Raw genomic sequence first — 15,491 nt, forward strand, 5'->3', positions numbered from 1 at the left:
AAAAAATCAACAGCCCTGCAGCAATTGCACAGATTCTGACCCCACCCCACCCCCCACTTCCCAGTCTGCTTGCGAAGGGTGAGTCACTTGCCTTGCAGAACTTGCACTGAAGTAGGTCTGGATTGCTGCTCCAGAGACCAGCTATGCAGGCTGTAAACATATGTATTCAGTTGTCAAGGAGAACTGAAGAGGAACAGCTGTTGCTTTGAACAGTGCTGGGCAGGCAAAGAGCAGAGCTGGGAATAATATGGCAAGACCGTTGTGGTCAGCACCTGGTTGCACCCACCCTGGGATGGGAAAACTGGTTTCTGAGACACTGCAGGATTTTTGCAGGGAGAGGCTTGAGTTTCAGATTCACTGCTAATAGCTTCCTCAGCTCTGCTCAAGAACCCTAGGCACAGAACGCTATTCCACAGAACAGGTGCAGCCACGCTAAAAGCCCTGCCCTGAGTTACTGCAGAGTGAGCTTCTGAGACCTTCAGAATTTGCAGGAGAGGTTCTCCTGCAGACAGGACGTATGAGAGATAAGGCCAAGGGGCTTATGTTAGTGCCAACATCTTGAACTTGGCCCAATGTGTCAAATTGGACAGGCAGCACAAATTCCAGAGGCAAGGTGTTATATGCCGGTGGTAGTCCCCCCCCCCCCCGCCACCATGTTCTGCAGCAGCAGCTGACTCCAGGAGCTTTGACCTGACATTCATAGTATTGTTGACAGCTGTTAGAGGTGGTTGCTCAAGAGCAATCAGGCAATATGCCTCCCTAGTCTGTTCTAAAGCTTTCTTATTGGTGCTAAAAAAACCTTTAGAATACAGAGCGCCTCTATTCCATGTCTTGCTCATTCACTGGCAGGATCTGAGAGTGGGCGGTCCTTAAATCTTCCTCAGCAGAGTAGTTTCTTGACCCCCAGTCTGTGCCTCCCCTCTCTGGGCGAAAGCCTACTGCGCAAGGAAGGCTTGGGTTACAGGGGAGTTCCCTCCTCCCCGCTTTGCTCAGGCAAGGCGCCTGGCACCGCCTTGCATCCTCCGACCCCTGCATCTCCTCTCCACTAGAGGCGGGGCTTCCTTCCTCCGCTGAGGAAGTGCTGCTTCCCACGATCTTTGAGGGCTCTCTGTAATCCACCCGCCTTTTCCCCTATCGCCCCTGAGCCGATGGCAGTTCCCTGACAACAGCCTTCCAAAACACCTGCACATTGTTAATTCTCAAATTCCTTCCTCAAAGCCCACTTTCCACGAAGGCTTTGGCACAACTCCACTGTGCCCACACTCTACTAACCTTTGACCTGCCAGGCATGGTTGAACTCCAGCTCCCACCAGCCCTAGGCAACATGGCCAATGGCATGGGATGATGGGAGCTGCAGTTCAGAAGCATCTGGAGAACCAGAGATTTTCCCAAACAAGCAATAAACCCAGGGTCTCCTAAGGGAAGGGGCATAATTCTGTGAGCTCTGATATCACAGCTGAGCAAGCCCTAGAGACCACCATAGTAAAATGGCAAATAATCACGTTTAATATTTCTAGCCTTTCCCACCCATTTCTCCAATGCTTGGACACACCTCAAGATGTCACTGTTCCACAGAAAACCAAGCTTGGATGAGCTTTAACAGAAGCAGCAGATCAGAAGGAGAGGCAGCTGTGGAAGGTATTTCAGAAATACAGGAGAAAATGCATAGAAAAGGGGCAAGTTACATTCCTGAGAAGTGGCTGGCAGACAGCTAGCTAACCAAGGCAGAAAGCCAGCACGTGAGGTTCGAAAGCGTATGAGGCAAACCCCTATGTATTTTAAGCTCCCACTGGGTATGAGTCAAAGAAATTCACTTATTTGAACTTCCCTCCAAAGAGCTAAGGGCAGCCCACATGGGACTCTCTCAATTTATCCTCACAGCAGTTGGATTAGGCCAGGCTCAGCCAACATGGCATCCTCCTGATGTTTTGGACAACAACTCCCATCAGAACCAGCCTGTGCTGTGGTCTAAAACATCAGCATCTCAAGAGGCACACAGCGACGGCCTCGCCATGTCTCCTCCCCATGTATTCCCGGCACCATCTTGTGAAAACAACACAGAACACTTCAACATCCTGTTTCATACATTTCTTTTTCCAGATGTTCCCTGTGTAGCCATGTTGGTAACACCCAGCTCAGCCTTGAGGTCTGCTGGGTGGCTTTGCCAGTGTCCCTCTTTCAGTTTTCCCTCACCGCCTTCCCAGGCATTACTGTGAGGGGAAGAAAACACCCCACAGGCCACAAACAGTCTTTCCTGCATTCAGAACTCCAAATGCTCCAGCTGCTGGCTCTCACAGCAACAATTCTGTGGTGTGGTCAGAGCTCCACATCGCACGGACACAGCCGCCATTTTCTTTTCCCCGTGAGCACGGAAGAAAGGACATAGCTCAGTGACAGAGCACAAGTGTTATGTGCAGGAGCCCCAGGTTCAACTCCTGGTGTCTCCAAAGACAGCTGGGAAAAAAACTCCTGTCCGAAACCCTTGGGAGTGTAGACCAGGTATGGGGACCTGTGGCTGAGGATTATGGGAGCTGCAGTCCAACATCTGGTGGGCCACAGGCTCCCTATCCCTGGTGTAGACAATAAAGGGAGAGATGGACCAGTGGTCTCACTTGGTGTAGTACAGGAAGCTGCCCACTGATGTTAGCATTGCCTACATGGACTGGCAGTGGCTCCCTGGGGTTTCAAGCCGTCTTTCCAGCCAACCCAGAGATGCCAGAGATTGAACTTGTGAAATTCTGCATGTGAAGCAGGTGCTTTACCCCTGAGCTGCTGCTTTCTGTGTTTGGGTAGGAGAGCCAGGTCTGCGCAAAGAAGACCCAACCAAGATTCTGTGGTAGGAAAGAGGCCAACAAAAAATCACAAAGACAAAGGTCATTGTGACAATCAATAAGCGGTTAACACAGAAAGGGAAACAAATCCTTTGGCAGGATCAATGCATTCAGCATGCATCTCATCATAGCTCTCAAATTCTTTTAACCTTTTCACTCTACCTGGGGGTTGTCCGTGATGGCAGAAAGTTGATTCAGGGGTTAGATCAGGGGTAGTCAACCTTTTCATACCTACTGCCCACTAATGCATCTTTCTTGATGGTAAATTTCCTTACCGCCCCCAAGTGCTTGATGGAAGGAGGATTCAGCTTGTGCCATAGAATCCCCTACCGCCCACCTGGAATTCTGAAACACCCACTAGTGGGCGGCAGGGACCAGGTTGACAATCCCTGGGTTAGATAAAGAGAGAAGGATGGAGGCTGTGGGGCAGGGGTGGGGTGGGGGAGGCACCAGTGGGTCCAGAGAAAAGCACAATCATTTTGAAAAGGAGCAGACTCTCCAGTAGAAATTGCTTCTCTCCCAGCCAAAGGCCCCCTTAGCAAAGGCATGGGAATCTCTGGTGTAGAAATGGCTTTTAAGGAAAGTATACAGATGGATTTTTCCAAGTTAACGAATGCCGGTGTTACGAGCCAAGCAGACAAGATAGAACAACAAAGGAAAGGAAAGGTTTAATTTGAGGACCAGGATACTATCTCTAAGGAGCAAGTGAACACTGGGGGCCCTTGAGCTGTTGAGGTGGATTTTTTTTTTTTTGGTACATGAGGAACATCTGCTGTGCGCCGTGAGATGAGCATGCTAACTCTTTGCTGAAGGGAATGTCAGGATTTGTTGTGATGTGTTGCATTTACAGCTCTCTGTGTGTTTATTTAGTGCAGGAGTGGCAAACCTTTGGCCACCCTCCAGATGCAGCTGAACTACAACCCCTACAAACCTTTGCAAGCATGGCCAGTGGCCAGGGATGATGGGAAATGGGAGTCCAGGAATTTCCGGAGGGCTAAAGGTTCTCCACACCTGATTTACAAGTGTAAGAAAGCAAATCAACAGGCTTCCTCTGTCTCTTGGTCTTTCTGGTTTAAGTTCTCTTGTCTGTTTGTTTAATGCATTTATATCCTGTCTTTCTCCCAAGCTGGGATTCAAGGAGGCTAGTAATATTTAAAGACAACCTATGACTCACTAAAGCTGTGCTTCCAATCTGGCACATATATCAAAATTAAATTGGGGGAAGTGGCTGCATAACTCTGCAGAAGAGTTACTTGCAGCAAACAGAAAAAAAGCAACCTCTTGCCACAGCTCATTTTCTGCCTTTCATAATTAATACATGATGGCACAACTCTGTATCTTACTATACCCAGTGGAAATGCACAGTGACACAATGCATTTCTTTGCACACTCATTGATTCCTGTTTTCAAGGTCAAGCATGAGGACTCAAGGGGAAAGCAGCAGCACTTCCTTGCAGGCATAATCAGGTGGGCTCCCATCTCCATCCTGAGTAGCACAGGAGACTTGTAAAAGTCCCAGTTTGAAGTCATGGCCCATTAAGGAGAGAGTGAATGTTTTTAGTGAACATAAATGCCAAGTACCTTTGAGGAGTCATTAGCATTTACTCCTCTTAGCATCCAGTGAATTAAGGTATTGTGTTACAACCTGAACCTCAGTCCTGCTGCTGTTTTGTTAAAAAGCAGGGAATGGGAAAGGTGCTTTCTGCTAAAGGACTAGATGTGCTGCCGGGTTCATCTCAAAGGTTATGCCTGTGCTCCAAAGCCATTCTATGCCGCCAGGAAGATTTTGGGCCTTGGGAGTTTATTCCATGCTCTTTTCACACTGCATAGCAACTCTCTCTGGAAGTGGTGGACATTTTCAAAAACAGTTTTTGGCACAGAGCGAGTAAGGTGAATTTTCCAGAAAACATTTGAGTTTTAAAAAACAATTAGGCAATGTTTTCTAATGTGCCTTATCTCTCAAAATGTCTTCCAATAATCAAAGGCAGCAGAAGGGGAGCATTTGATTACAAAGAAAGGAATAGATAAAGCATGCCTGATGTGGTGCCAGTGGTGTAGCGTGGGGGTGCAGGGGGGGCCGGCGGCACCGGGCGCAACATCTGGGGGTGCGCGCTCGCACTGCTAAAATCAGTGCTAAAATCCAAGGGTTAGGGGGCGCAAATTACTTGCCTTGCCCTGGGTGCTGACAACCCACGCTACGCCACTGTGTGGTGCAAATGTTAAATTCAAGCAAATTCCAAGCTGGAAATGATTTTTACTGAAAAAGACAGGACAGTGCAACAGTATACACTTACATTGTTTTCAATTATTAAAAGGGATGGGGGGAACACCACGTTTCAGTTTCAGCACACCCGAAAAGCTGTGAGCTTGTACATAAAGGTTAACTACAAATCTGAAACTAACCAGTTTGACAAGCATTGTATCTAATTAGTTACGTTATGAGGAAGGGCCTTCGTTAGTTATTAGTTTGCACATCACTGATAAAGCACCTGTTTTGCACAGAGAAGATCCCAGTTTCAATTCCTGACACCTTTAGGTAGAGCTGGAAGACAATCCAAAGAACCACCACCAGTCAGCGTGGAGACAATGCAGATATAGCTGGATCACTGGCTGGACTCAGTTTAAGGCATCTTCCTTGGGAGTATTTGTAGCTCAGGGGTAGAAAATGTGCTTTGCATGCAAAAAACAAGACCCAGGTTCAATTCCTGGTATCTCTAGGTATGGCTGGGAAAAGACCCTGGCCTGGAAAACCGCTGCCACTCAATGTGGTCAAAACCAAGTTGGATGGAACAGCGTATTTATTTATTTATTTATTTATTTATTTATTTATTTATTTATTTAACATACAGCCCTTCACCTGAAGATCTCAAGGCAGGTCACAACAAAAAAAATACAGAACAGAAACACAAAGCACATAACAAAAACAAAATGCAACGATGATTCCCTACTTCCACATTTAAGAGGACATAGTGTCAAGGATGCTCCCCAGCCAAAGGAAGACACACCCCTAATAGCCAATTCTTCCTTGTCAAAAGAGGACAATTAACAGTAGTTTCTACGGCTCCGAATACCAATGCACACCCATTTAGCATCTGGACAGCTGTTCCCAGGTCTGCACTCTATGGAGCAGTTGCAGCAACAGGGGACCCCCCCCAGTTTACCGTATTTTTCGCTCTATAACACGCACCTGACCATAACACGCACGTAGTTTTTAGAGGAGGAAAACAAGAAAAAAATATTCTAAACGAAACAGTGGATGTATGATTTTTGTGGTTCATGCTGTGGCCACAGACGTGATCTGACGGTGAGTTTGGGGTAGCCCAATGCAAAAATCCTGAGGATCCACATGGATCCATGCTTTGTAACCACGTTTTTGCGCCATTGCAGCCCCATGAAACAGTGGGTGCGTGTGTGTTTTTTGGTGCAGGCTGTAGCCATGGATATGCTATGTGATCTGATGGTGAACTTGGGGTGACCCAGTGCAAAAATCCTGAGGATCCATGTGGATCCGTGCTTTGTAACCACGTTTTAAGTGGGGAGGGAAGGAAAAGCATTCAAGGGACAAGGAACACGTGTGGGGTGTGTGGAGAAGGATGCTGCTAATAATGCAGAAGAGGGGTTTAAGGGAAGAAGGAACATGCGTGGGGTGTGTGGAGAAGGATGCTGCTAATGATGCAGAAGAGGGGTTTAAGGGGAGAAGGAGCTCGCGTGGGGTGGGTGGAGAAGGAGCTTTTCAGTGAGCTGAGCGGGGAGTGGGGAGGGAAAGAGCACTGTTGCTTTAAAGGAGCCAACCAGACAGCAGCTACTTACAGCAGTGTAAGCAGCTCCTTTCCTCTCCCGCTTTGCTCCTTCTCTCCCTCTTTGCTGCTTTACGCAGCTAATGGCGAATCCCCTGCAACCCAAGTCCTCCTCAGCGGATCAGCTGAGACGCTGGGAGAATCGTAATTTCCCCCTCTCCCTCATCCTGTGCCCTCCTGTCCCCAGCAGCCTTTTAAAAAACCTTTTTACTGGTTTTCACTGCGCTCGTGGCTCAGAGCCCTCCTGTGCCCTGCCGTCCCTCTGCAGCCTCATTGCTTCATTTAGAGAGCGCACGGACCTTTGCTAGCTGAGGCTGCAGCAGCTGTTGCTGGCTACACGGCGCTTTTTCCGGCTCGCTATGGCTCCCGTCTGTCCCTCCTTGTGTGTAAGCGGCTGCTGCCCGCTTTGCTGCCATGGCTCTCCTTCCCTCCCTCCTCCTGGCTGTAAAGCAAGCAAAGTTAGAGCCGTGCAAAGCCCTGCAAGCGGCTCCCGCTTTGCTTGACTGACGGCAGCCATGGCTCCGGTCAAGTGCATTTGCTCCGTAACACGCACAGGCATTTTCCCTTACTTTCTAGGAGCAAAAAAGTGCGTGTTTTGGAGTGAAAATTACGGTATGTACCTCCCTCTGGATGGATGTGCGCATGCAGCCAGAGACTGCACCTATGGGAAAGCTGCCTCTGCTCTTACCTCTTCACTCCCCTCCTGGTTCTGGGAGACAGTGGTGCAAGAGAGGGTGGGAAATCACCCAGCCCTTCACTTGCCTGGCCTGCCTCTTCCCATGACTCTGAATTCATTTTATTAAGCAAAATACTTTTTTTAAAAAAAGGAAAAATTTTCACCAGAGAAGAATACAGTGGTAGAAAGCTTTCTGCAGAAAACACCCCACTCCACACCACCCTCAGCAGCTGCTGTATTAAACCCCTCCCAGGTGGACTGAACCTTCTCATTCTACAACCACCCAACAGTACTAGACGAGAGTTGCTGGAGTAACTTCAGAATGCAGGACGGCCTTGTGATCCAAACAGAAATATTTTACAGACCACGCTGGTGCTATCTCAAAGCAAGTGCAAGAATTGGTTTCAGGCTGCAATCAGATACTTTGGTGGAATGTGCCCTACAAAAGCCTGTAAAATCTGCCACCCCACAGTAAACAGCTTACAGAACGAGGAGTGTGGCCGCTTTTCATTTTCGAGAATCCAGTTGCCCTCCTAAGAATCTTCATGCCTCCTTGATTAATAATATAGCACACAAAAGATTTCATTTGGGATATATGTGTGTGTGACTGGGAGAGGCAGGGAGGTGGAAAGCCAGCACAGTTATATATTAAGGAGGCAAATCTATTTTGCCTGTTGGGATGCTTGCTCCTCTAGGAGAAGAACTCTGACATTTGGAAAATTACAGTCATCTGTAAAATGCGACTGATATGCTATGGAAAGCATTTGCATCACTGTTACTGTGACATAGCCAGAATCCTTTGGTAGAAAAGTCAGTCACTGAAATAGTAATAGTAGTAGTAGTAGTAGTAGTAGTAGTAGTAGTAGTAGTAGTAGTAAATAACAACAGTGCTTCACTGTTGGTTCAATTACAAGGAGCTTCTACCAGGTACAGTTGTTTAAATAGCTCTTCTGTGAGGGTGTTGGTTGCTATGGGAAAACAGCATGAAACTGATGATCTCTTGTTAGAGCAGAATTGTTATCTTCCTATAAGCATAAAAATGTAAGATGTCATCACAGCCAACTGAGGAACAGCAGGCATGCTTGGGAAAGGTATGAAGTGCCTTCTGTGAAGCATCTCCTCCTTCAAAAGGGGTGGGAAGGGTCCGGGGTGAGCCTTGGGGGGAATGGCGAGGGGGTGGGTGTAAATGGAGGGGGCTTTGGTCAGGTGCTGGGAGGTGGGAATGACATGCAAAGTTCTCTGTTAAAGCCTTTGTGGGATTTGTTATATGTGCAGAGGGAGCTGGAACTGGGTTAGCAAAGGTGCTCCAAACAATACTCCAGTTTCATCCTTACAAAGCATTAATTTAATTTCTTTAACAAAATTCATATACCACTTATTTGTAGTGAAACTGCTCAGTTATTTGTAAAAAAATATTAAAAGTTATCAATAAAGAACAGTTAAAAACAATAAAAAATTAAAAATAATTAGAATTAGAATTAACAGTAAATTAAAACACATAAACATCTATGTGTCTGGATAGGCTTTGCATAAGCAAAATGTTTTAAGCCATTGCCAAAAAGAGTGCAGTAAAGGCAGGTGCTGGAAGTTACTTTTGTAGAAAAAAAGGGGGGGGCTAACTAGTTTAATACATAATAAACATAATAAATAATAAATAATATTACATTCTCCTCTTTCATAGGATTTCATTGGCTTTTCTCCCATGCCAGAAAAGTGACTCAGAAGAAAGGAGACAGCAACAAATTCACAAATGTTGGGGGCATTATTGCAGAAGATGATTTAGCAAGCTTGATTAGTGTGCCAAATACCAATACATTTGCAGCCGGAAGACAAAAGACTAACGGAGTATTTTGCAGCCCTGGAGCTCTGCAATTTTAATTTAGGCTCCCACGGATTTCATTCCATGCAGCCAGGGTTTGTGATCAGGGTGCTGGTATCAAGTGAAAATACCAAGTGCTGCCTGAACCCACCAAGGCGCTCAGTATTACCGAGTAATAGAAGGGGATTCTGGTTTAATTGAATTGGAAAAGCAACACATAACAGCTAAGGAAACTTAATCAGGGCAATAAAATTAAAATGGGGCAGTCAGACAACCCATCCTGATTAAGTCACTTGCAAACAGTATGGCAATCATCAAGGAGGCTTGTGGTGTTAATGATCTAAAGTCACTCATCTCCCTCAGGGAGGAAGTCAGAGTTTTATAGCAGACAATTAGAATATTTAAAACTCAGGTTTTTCCACAAGACAAAACCTCACTTCCACAGCTGAGACGAGCATCTAACTCTTCCTTCAAGGAGAGAGATTCAGGCTTTTGCAAGTTGCCATTCGATCACGGCACTACAAGTTGGATTTGAGAGGGCTGAAAACCACAAGGAGCTCACACTAAGCCAGAGAGATGTTTTCTACTCTGTAGCCATGGAATATGTGCAAAATAGTTACCTTCTGCAGCTGGCGTAGTCTTTTCCTTTCTGATACTCTCTATTTCACAGTTCACAGTATACATATGATGGCATTTCATCTGACCCATCTACTGCAATTATTAAGTATGCTGATGACACCACCATAATGGGTTTAATTACTGTGCCCCCCTGTGCACAGATTCGTCTCCGCCTGTAATTAAACCCATTATGGTGCTCAGAGAACAATCTGCACCTAAACATTGGCAAGACAAAGGAGATGGTGTTGGACTTTTGGAGGAAGAGAGGGGAGCTAGCCCTGTTGTATATCGGAGGGGCTGTGTGGAGAGAGTCTCTTCCTTTAAATTCCTGGGAGTCCATCTTAGTGAAGACCTTACTTGGAAGGTCAATGATGCCCAGGTGGTTAGGAAGGCCCAACAGAGACTTCATTTCCTTAGGGTCTTGTGAAAGAACAATGTTCATGGAATAGAATCATAGAGTTGGAAGAGACCACAAGGGCCATCGAGTCCAACCCCCTGCCAAGCAGGAAACACCATCAGAGCACTCCTGACATATGGTTGTCAAGCCTCTGCTTAAAGACCTCCAAAGTAGGAGACTCCACCACACTCCTTGGCAGCAAATGCCACTGTCGAACAGCTCTTACTGTCAGGAAGTTCTTCCTAATGTTTAGGTGGAATCTTCTTTCTTGTAGTTTGGATCCATTGCTCCGTGTCCGCTTCTCTGGAGCAGCAGAAAACAACCTTTCTCCCTCCTCTATGTGACATCCTTTTATATATTTGAACATGGCTATCATATCACCCCTTAACCTCCTCTTCTCCAGGCTAAACATGCCCAGCTCCCTTAGCCGTTCCTCATAAGGCATCGTTTCCAGGCCTTTGACCATTTTGGTTGCCCTCCTCTGGACACGTTCCAGTTTGTCAGTGTCCTTCTTGTTAGACAGCAACTGATGATTTCCTTCTATCGGTCCACGATAGAAAGTGTTCTCTCATACTGTATTACGGTGTGGTGGTTCGACAGCCATGGACCGAAAGTCCCTACAGAGGGGACTTCCGGGGTGGCGCCATCGGTAATGGCGGACTCCCTCTGATCCGGAGGGACCAGCTCCACGGAAAACAGGTCTTTCCCGCTACGGCGAAGCAGGGACCCTTTCACAAATCACAGGCGGATGAAGCCTGTGACCATGGGACTCGGCGGGCACCTGTAGCACCCCCCAACCCGTAAAGGAACCCATTTACGGGCTCTGGAACGAAGAGGGGGAAGTGGCGCGGTGCTGAGAGTCAACTGCTTCTTCCGTGGAGCGAAGCCGCACAGCCGTTGCAGGAGAGCGCTGCCTTTTTCCTGGGACAATTTGGCTTTTAAAACAATTACCCGTGAGTACTTTAATTTCGGACAATTGGACTTTGAATAATGATCTGCAAGTAGAAAGGAAAATTGGACTAAGAAATTCATCTCAATTTGGCACTGAAACGGGAAGGTCTAAACGGGAAGTCAGCCTTCTGTTTCTTGTAGACAGATTAAAGCAAAGATATGGTAAACTAGAGTTCAGAAAATCGCTTATAAAGGATTAACTTTCATCATTTAAAATTGTTGAGCCCTCTTCAGAAGCAGGAGAAGAGGGGGGATTTTTTTCCGGACTGTTTAAACCTGCAGAAAGAGTGTAAAGCAAAGTAATTTTCCACCGTCTTGATCCTGGGAGCGGGTGTCAGGACTGACGTTCTTTGGGAAGCTCATTGACCAGAGACAAACGTCTTTGACAGATAGTTAAAAGAAGAGAAACATAGTGATTCCATTGTTCTCCTCTGCATTTTAAAGGAACAAATATTGACAAAATATCTGAAAAAGGAAACTTTGTTGTTAGATCTGCCTCTAAAAGAAAAGAACAAATAGAAGTTCTTCCCCTAGAGGGAGCCTGTGAAACTTATTAAATCTGAATCGGGGAGCTCTACAGCTGCAACAGATTACAATCGTGGGAATAGACTTCTGACCTTGCAGAACAATGTATTCAGAAGCTCTGATGAGTGCTTTCTGCAAAACAAGTGCCCTACTGGAACAGCTACACGAGAAGACGGACTTGATGACTGCTGCGATCGGAAATTTCGGACAGGTAGTGGGTAACTATATAGAGCCCACCCAGGAACCAAATCAGGAGTGTGCTCTGAGAGATCAGATGAGGGAAGAGGATGTTGTTGAACCTCGGGCGCCAGAGATGGAGGGAGCTGCGGCCCAGCAGAAACATGAGTACTTGGAGCTGACAAATGAACTTGGAAAAAGCCAGATTTGGAAAGATAAAGTTTGGTTTGGTTTGGAAATGGAGGGTTGGATAGACCCCCCTATGCAGAGATGTTTGGACTTTTCAAGTCTGGCAATGGGCCGTGAGATGTTTGGGGTTGTGGGGGCTCTTAATTCTGGAGGGACTTTGAAACATGTTTTTAAATACCACATGGAGTTTAGTGTGGAGCATGGAAAAGGGATTGATTTGTTGAGAAGGGTCAAAAACACTGTCAAGTTGGAGTTCCCACGAGTGAAAGGAGCAGGAGACAAAGTAAAGTACAGGTAAAAATATGAAGAAGAGCCGCGGAAGGGACATGGAAGAGACTTAAGGGTCAGAAGATTACCAGGTTAATACGCTAGATTGATGAGATAGAAAGGACTGACAAAACCTGGGACCAGGAGGAAGAGATGCTGGATGAAGATTGGAAGAAAAAAAAATTCTTTTTATTAGGATTGCCCTATAAAATTGATGAATGTTAGAAAAATGTTGGAATGAAATTATTTGACTTTAGCAAAAATGTTAAAAGAATTAGGTAAGAACATCTTATGGCTATGAGAAATTGGTATAAATAAGATCTAAGTTTTAAGTTTTAGGGTCTTTTATAGTAAGATAAGGTTAAAATAGATTAAGGTAATGTAATGACAGAATATTATGAAAAATGGAAAGGATTTGCTGTGACTATTAACAATTAGGATACAAAAAAAAGGGAGGAGTGAGGAGGTCAAAGAAAGAAGGTAATGACAGATAAGGATTTGAGAATATTGGATTTGTTTTTAAATTTTTGTGGCTTATTTTTGCTTTTTGATTGTGTTGTGTTATGTGCTTTGTTTTTATTTTTTGATTTTGATTTTTATTAATTTGTATTGTTTGATTGTGGATTGTTTCTCTTTCTTTTTCTTCTCTGTTTTTTCTGTAATTCTAAAACTCTTAATAAATATCATTAAAAAAAAAAAGAAAGTCCCTACAGAGGGTGGTGAAGACAGCACAGGATATCATGGGCTGGGGACTTCCGGGTTGGCGCCATCGCCGAATGGCGGACTCCCTCCGAGCTCCGGAGGAAGTCTGCTCGGCAGGGGCTGGGTCCTACCGCGCCGGTGACGCGGGGACCCTTAAAAACCATGGGCACGGAGCCCGTGGACATGGGTGACTCGGCTGGCACCGCTAGCGCCCTCCCGACTCGTGAAGGAGCCTTTTTAAAGGCTTCGGATCGGGTGCCGGGGAGTGGCGTGGTGCTGTGAGTCCTCTGCTTTCCCTGCCGAGCGAAGCCGCATGCCATTCGACGGAGAGCGCTGACTTCTTCCATTGAAAATTCGGACTATCAACAACAACCCGTGAGTAATTGGGAAACCGGGTTTAAAAGGAGAAAAAAAGAATTTTTTTTCGGATTCGGCACGAGCGGGGGTGATCCAAAAAGGAAGTCAGTCCCCCCCCATTGTAAACATTCTAAAACAAGGACTGGGTAACCAAGGTCGAAAGAGAAGCATATTTTTGATAAAAAATTTTAATTCCACGATGGGAAATTATAAGAACTGTGCTGGAGGAGAAGAGTGGAGGGTGAGAAGGAAAAGGTAACCCCCCCTGGGAACCGGGGCGATTTGCAGAGCCTGGTGAAGAGAGACGGAGACTTTGACAGCTGTCAAAGTAGCTGTCAAAGTTGGAGAATATAAAGAGGACTTTGTTATGAGGACTTTGCTGGTTAATTTTGTTACAATTTGCTACAATTTGGATATAAACTGTCGAAAATAAGGAACAACAACTTGACTTTTGGATTAGAGGAAACAAAGTTACTACAATCCCCCTAGAGGGGTTTCGGGACATTACAAGAACGGTCGTAAGTGGAAAAATACTCTTGGATTCGCACAGGACTTGTTATCTTCTGGGAAAGCTGCAAAACTGAAACAGTATTTTGTCTACAGAGGTGTTTATATAAAAGGACACAATAGAATTTTCTATTGAAGAAAGGAAGGGACTGGACGTAAGTTTTTGTTCCTGAACAACAATAACCTCTGTAGAGGCACCAGATTTCTGAATTAGAACGTTTTAGCAGCTGAACAGGACAAGAAACCTGAGAAAGCGAGGAATAAAAAGAACAAAGGACTGACTACGACATGGAAAGAACAATGGGAGGAGCGGTAAAGATCAAGGAAATTAAAGGCCTTTTTTAGATTGGACGTTTGAAGTTAAATATCATTAAAATAAATAAATTAAAAGAAAACCGGCAAGGTGGAATTGGGGAGAAATCTGGCCATGGATTTGAGACCTCCAGGCTGACAACATACAGACTGATGGACATGGGGAATTCAAACCGGGGAAGGGGGGGGGGGGAGATTGGGAATCCAAAGGCTGTGTAACTATTTTTTGAATCTTTTTATATCTTTTATCTTCTATATCTTTATATAACTCTTGTATATCATTTTATTTTGATTGGATGTGTTTAAAAAAGGGAATTCGTGGAAGGAAACTGGGGTGGATCTTGGGGAAAAATCTTTTTTTCTTTTTCTGTTAATGATGTGGGATGGTGGTAAGATTGTATAATTCAAATTGGATATTGGGTTAAGCAAATTAAGTTTTTAAATTGGGAGTGAGAGCTTGTAGAACCAAATTAATGAAAGGGGAATACAGTTGGGAGGGGGGTGGAGGAGTCCCAGAACGTTGGCAATGAAAGTAAGGCTTTAAGTGTATTTTATCTTTTTCTTTTTTCTTTGTACTTTTATCGGAAACTTTAATAAATATGATTTTTTTTTTAAAAAAGGATATCATGGGCTGTCCCCTGAGTCTGCTAGTTGTCATCGCAGGAGACCGTTGCCTCAGAAGAGCGAGGAACATTCTCATGAATGACTCACACCCTGGCCAGCATCCTTTCAATCTCCTGCCCTTGAGCAGGAGATATAGAAGCATGATATGCCACACCAACAGGTGAAAGAACAGTTTCTACCCATGGCCGTGAGGCTGCTGAATGGAAGACAGCAACATTGCAGCTGACATTTGGGGTTGGTGGTCGTAGGACAGCACTCAGAGTGTAACAAGGACTGAGAGATTGGGGGGGGGGCTTGTTTAATCTCACTGTAAACAGGTGGTAAAGGTAAAGGTGTTGTCTAAACCACACCTGCGTCCCTTAAACAGGCGGTACAGTGACAATAAAGTATTTCTATTTCTATTTCTATTTCTTGTTCTGTGAGCCGCTTGAAACTTCTACTGGTAAGCCTAACAAGCCAAGCTCTCAGTGCTTGCGTAGGAGGGAGAGATGGCTGAACTGCATGCATCTGTTCTGTTGAGTACTGGGAAGCTACAGAATTTTGAAAGGAAGCTTTGGTGTTGTGGGATTCCAGCCTGAGGAGTGTTCCCCTAAAATACGAGATGCCAGTCCACCCTCTGCACAAGTTCCCTTGTAGAAGCATCTCTGGAAGTGCAGACTGACTTTGCCTGGTGCCTGCCCCTTCCAGCCTCCTTGTTTCAAATGTGAACGGGTTCAAAGCACCATCCATTTCCCTGTTATAT

At 45.4% G+C, this 15,491-nt stretch overlaps 1 protein-coding gene and 2 long non-coding RNA genes across 3 annotated transcripts in view; 1 reads left to right on the forward strand and 2 right to left on the reverse strand.

Moving 5' to 3' along the window:
• LOC308579434 overlaps positions 1–9,000 on the forward strand; it is a 38,582-nt gene extending 29,582 nt beyond the window's left edge. Inside the window, exon 4 of the long non-coding RNA XR_014004470.1 lies at positions 8,986–9,000. This is a non-coding gene — a long non-coding RNA (uncharacterized lncRNA). The remainder of the gene's footprint in view (positions 1–8,985) is intronic.
• Positions 1–15,491, reverse strand: part of HS6ST2 (heparan sulfate 6-O-sulfotransferase 2) — a 166,554-nt gene that overhangs the window by 7,462 nt on the left and 143,601 nt on the right. The gene's annotated exons all lie outside the window — the stretch shown is intronic.
• Positions 92–3,107, reverse strand: LOC308579452. The gene is made up of 3 exons (XR_014004490.1): positions 2,087–3,107; positions 1,553–1,629; positions 92–150 (listed from the first exon to the last, which is right to left on the reverse strand). It is a non-coding gene; the product is annotated as an uncharacterized lncRNA (long non-coding RNA).

This window comes from Podarcis bocagei (assembly GCF_964188305.1).
Source record: "Podarcis bocagei genome assembly, chromosome: Z".
NCBI lineage: Eukaryota > Metazoa > Chordata > Lepidosauria > Squamata > Lacertidae > Podarcis > Podarcis bocagei.